General features: G+C 42.8%; 1 protein-coding gene across 1 annotated transcript in view; it reads left to right on the top strand.

Annotated features, from left to right (window-relative positions):
* Positions 1-5,172, top strand: part of LOC110110875 (elongation factor 1-delta-like) — an 18,299-nt gene that overhangs the window by 8,211 nt on the left and 4,916 nt on the right. The gene's annotated exons all lie outside the window — the stretch shown is intronic.

The following is a 5,172-nucleotide window of genomic DNA, read 5'->3' as shown; positions in this document are numbered from 1 at the left end:
GTCTGAGTCAGTTTGTACACTTTTTCCTTTCTTAAGTCTGTTGTATTTGGTTTGGCACCTGATGATTTGTAACTTGAAAGATTTTCTGTTGTTCCCTAAAGATTTCTATTTTTGGTAACATCGTTCGGGACGATATTGATATCATCCTGAACGATCTGTCCAAAAAACAGAAACCCTAATTAGGGCATCCTCGTTAAGGCAGCCGTCATAGGTTAATCGGCTTGGATGATACCTGTATCGGCTAGGACAATAGGCTCAATTCAGAAACAATCAACCGCCATAATCAGATTATGTATCCTTTATTTTAGGAAATCGGCCAGAACGATATACACATCGTCCAGGATGATCTAACTTAATTATGTCTAATTTGATCTGGTATCTTTGGAAAGTATTAATGGCTGATTGATATGATCACATCATTCGTGACGATCGTAGGATCAGCCGGGACGATGTCCTAGACGATTTACATCGACCAGAATCTATTCCGGGCGATGATCAGGACGATTGAAATTAATTTTAAACTAATCATCCAGGACGATCGTGAGTTCGGCCAGGACGATGTAACCAATTTTCTTCTGATCGTCGCAAATTGTCCCAGGCTGATGAGCTTAATTTGTACTAATCATACAGAACGATATTTATATCGTCCTGGACGATAATGTCAGCAACTTGCATTAATGAGCAAATTTTGAGAGCTTCTATTTAAGCTTTGTCAAGGCACTTTTGTAAGTGTTTTTGGCAGCCATTGTAGCTTCGTTCTTGTGGGGAAAACTTGAAGATAAAGCTTAAAAGAGAGTGAGGAACGGGTGAAGTTTGAGAGAGGGAGAATATCCTGTGAGGGGGGACTCAAGGGAGTGTGGAGGGGGTTCCACATGGTTGCTCCAACAAGCTCTCACCTGAATATCGTCGGATTCAAGGCTTGCCTGAAGGGAAGTTCACCAAGAAGAAGATCTCTTTGTTGTAAAAGGATCCGGCGACTCCGCCGCATCGGGGAAGGTGGAAGTAATTTTGTAAGGGCTTCTCCGCCTAGCTGTGGGGGCTAAAGGAGAGACACTTGTTTTAGTGCAACACTTAGAGGGTGCCTCCAAGGAGTGGATGTAGGTCAAGGTTTGACCAAACCACTATAAATATGGTGTGTTCTTTCTTATTATTGCTTCCGCATTATTTTCTTCCGCACTTATTTTTTGTAGTGATTTTGGTTTGAGTTTTATCTTTAGTTTTAAACTTATCCAATTCACCTCTCTCTTTATTAGTCTTGGGCCAGTTCATAAGGGCTAAACATCTCTAACGAACTTTCAAGTGGTATCAGAGCGGTATTCATAAGATCTAGTTTTTAAAAGCTTTTGAATTTTGATCCATGACTAATTTTACAAATTATAATATTGCGGAAGGTTATTCAATCACCAGACCACCTTTGTTTGAAAATATTACATTTGATTTTTGAGAAATTCGCATGTATATTTTTTCCAATCGATTAATTTTCGCATGTGGCATATGATTTTAACTGGTTATTCATCACCGTCATGTATTTTAGATGGAATTAAAACTGACATTCTTTTAGTCAATGGAATAGAGAAGAACAAGTAAATGCTCAATTGAATGCAAAATCTTTAAATTGCTTTTTCTGTACTTTAAATTCTGAAGATTTTATATTAGTATCCACGTGCACTACTGGTAAGGAAGTTTGGGATAAACTACACACCATATACGAAGGCACTAGTGAAATCAAGCAATCCAAGTTGAATATGTTAATGCATGATTTTTAAATGTTTTTCATGAAACCTTATGAAACAGTCTTAGACATGTATACTAGGTTTATTCAAATTATAACATCATTACATGCTTTAGGAAAGGAGTTTTCAAATTTTAAAAAAGTCTATAAAATTCTTCGTTGTTTACTTAAAAAATTTGATGCCAAAGTTGTTGCTATTTATGAATCAAAAGATTTGAATGATTATTCTATTGATAATTTGATTGGCTCACTCATTTCCTACGAGCAAAGTTTGGGTCAAAGAGTTTTGGATGTAGGTGAAACGATTGTTCTAAAAGCTGAAGATACAGAAAGAGCTGATTGATACGATTACATCGTCCGGGACAATCGTAGGATCGGCCGGGACGATGTCCTAGACGATTTACATCAACCAAAATCTATTCTGGGCGATGATCAGGACGATTGAATTCGGTTTTAAACTAATCATCCGGGACGATCGTGAGATCGGCCAGGACGATGTAACCAATTTTCTTCTAATCGTCCTAAATCGTCCCGGGCTGATGAGCTTAATTTATACTAATCGTACAGGACGATATTTATATCTTCCTAGATGATAATGTCGGCAACTTGCATTAATGAGCTCGTTTTGAGAGCTTCTATTTAAGCTTTGTCAAGGCACTTTTGTAAGTGTCTTTGGCAGCCATTGTAGCTTCGTTCTTGTGAGGGAATCTTGAAGAGAAAGCTTGAAAGGGAGTGAGGAACGGGTGAAGTTTGAGAGAGGGAGAAGATCCTGTGAGGAGGGACTCAAGGGAGTGTGGAGGGGGTTCCACACGGTTGCTCCGGCAAGCTCGCACCTGAATACAGTCGGATTTAAGGCTTGTCTCGAGGGAAGTTCAATAAAGAAGAAGATCTCTTTGGTGTCAAAAGACCCGGCGACTCCGCCGCATCGGGGAAGGTTGAAGCGATTTTGTAAGGGCTTCTCCACCTAGCTGTGGGGGCTAAAGGAGAGACACTTAGTTTAGTGCAATACGTGGAGGGTGCCTTCAAGGAGTGGACGTAGGTCAAGGTTTGACTGAACTACTATAAATCTGGTGTGTTCTGTCTTTTATTACTTCCGCATTTAATTTCCGTATCGTTGATTTCTTTGTGGTGAATCTTGGTTTTTGGTTTTAAGATTGTGTTTGTTTTAAATACCAATTCACCTCTCTCTCTTAATTAGCTTTGGGCCAGTTCATTAGGCCTAACATCCCTAACGAACTTTCAAGTGATATCAGAGCAATTTTTAGTGTCATCTGAGCACTTTCAGGAGGTCGGAAGGACCGTAGTCGGCAAGAGACGGAGATCGAAAAGACCATTATCTGGCGATGTAGGTCGGAAGGACCACAGTAGGAGATAGAGGTTGGAAGGGCCGTAGTTGGTAGGAGATAGGGGTCTGAAAGACCGTAGTTGGTAGAAAACTAGGGTCAGAAAGATCGTTGTCTGTTAATGGAGGTCGGAAGGACCATAGTAGGCGACGTAGGTCGGAAGGATCGTAAACGGCAGGAGATTGGGTTCAAAAGACCATTGTCTGGTGATGGAGGTCGGAACGACCATAGTATACGATAAAGGTCGGAAGGACTATAGTCGGCAAGAGATTGTGGTCTGAAAGACCATTGTAGTAAGCGGTACTCTAGTAGAACTCTGGGTGTCAAGTGGTGGCCCAACAGAAGTCCGAGCGTCAGGTAGTGTTCTGGTATAGCACAGGGCCTCAAGAGGTGGTTAGGCGGAAGTCCGAGCTTTAGGTGGTGGCCTGGTTAAGCACAGGCCCTCAAGCAGTGGTATGGTGTAAGTCCGGACCTCAAGTGATGGTCCAGAGGATGTGAGGGCCTTAAGTGGTGGTTCGGCGGAGAAAGGATGTCAGGTGGTGGTTCGGCAGAGCAAGGACGTCAGGTGGTGGTCCGACAAAGGTGAGGGCCTCAAGTGGTGGTTCAGCGGAGCAACAGCGTTAGGCGGTGGTCTGGCGGAAGTGAGAGCCTCAAGTGATGGTTCGACGAAGGTGATGGCCTTAAATAGTGATTCGGCGGAGAAACAATGTTAGGCGGTGGTCTGGCGAAGGTGAGGGCCTCAAGGGGTGGTCCGACGGAGCAATGGAATCAAACGGTGGTCCAACGGAGGTGAGGGCCTCAAGTGGTGGTCCGGCGAAGGCGAGGACCTCAGGTGGTGGTTCGGCGGTGCAACAGTGTCATGCGGTAGTCCGGCAGAGGTGAGGGCCTCAAGTGGTGGTCCGGCGGAGCAACAGCATCAGGCGGTGGTCCGGTGGAGGTGAGGGCCTCAAGTGGTGATCCGGCGAAGGCGAGGGCCTCAGGTGGTGGTTCGACGGTGAAATAGCGTCAGGCGGTGGTCCGGCGGAGGTGAGGGGCCTCAAGTGGTGGTCTAGTGGAGTAACGGCATCAGGCGGTGGTTCGGCGGAGGTGAGGGCCTCAAGTGTGGTGCAGCAAAGGCGAGGGCCTCAGGTGGTGGTCCGACGAAGGTCCGTCGGTGGTCCGGCGAAACTCCGGCGGTGGCTGAGGAGGAGCTGCTTCCTTCTCTTCTCTTCTTCTTTTTTTGCTTCCCTCCCCTCTTAAGAGAAATGAGGGGTCTATTTATAGATTTCTGGAGTGTCATGACCCGTAAATAGGTGAGAGATCAAGGGTAAATGGGGATTGGTTGGATGGACGACCGATATTGATTCCCTTGACCATGTATCATTCGTCAATAATTTGTAGGCCTTAATGATGTCAAAATTTGGCGATCCTGGGCTCGTTGGATTTTTCTCGTCGAACCGCTCGATTCAACTATAAGCACGTCAAGTTTGGAAACTATTTGGTAACCTAAATTGTGGTTTGAACCTTCCAACAATGCTTCGGGTCCTTGATCTGGATCCATTTGGACTCGGATTCAGTTGATTTTGGTGTCGTTGGGTTCGTATTTCCAAGACGTTCAGTTCGACTATAAGTTTACTGAAATCAGAGTTTGGATGGTCTCCGAAATAATTTTTGAAGTTTCCAACTTGATTTTGCATCAAAATTCGTGCCCGATCAATATAATTTTTTAACGACGTATCAATATTGATAATGAAGTAAAAATTTAACTCCTTCATAATATAAAGAGTTTGTATCATAAATTATAATTCTTAAAATTTTCTTTTTAAAATAATAAGTTTAAATAAAAAAGTTTTCAAAATTGTCAATATTGATCTTAAGCACAAATAAAAAAAGTTGAATGAATATTTAAAAAATAGGCTTTTAGCTTCTCTTCCCCATCCCTGAGAACATTAGGTGTTGGTTTATATAAATTAGGCTAAATTGTAGTTAAGAAGCTTTTATTTTAACTCTAAAAACGGTGCTGATGTAACAATTATAACTATACAATGGAGGAGCTTGCTATGTACTGCCTCAAAAATAGGAGATAATTATGTGGGGACAGTCAAAGGCCAATCAGAA

Source organism: Dendrobium catenatum, unplaced genomic scaffold (genome assembly GCF_001605985.2).
Source record: "Dendrobium catenatum unplaced genomic scaffold, ASM160598v2 fragScaff_scaffold_743, whole genome shotgun sequence".
Lineage (NCBI taxonomy): Eukaryota > Viridiplantae > Streptophyta > Magnoliopsida > Asparagales > Orchidaceae > Dendrobium > Dendrobium catenatum.
Note: the sequence above shows the minus strand (reverse complement) of the source record. Positions and strands in the feature narration are given on the sequence as shown.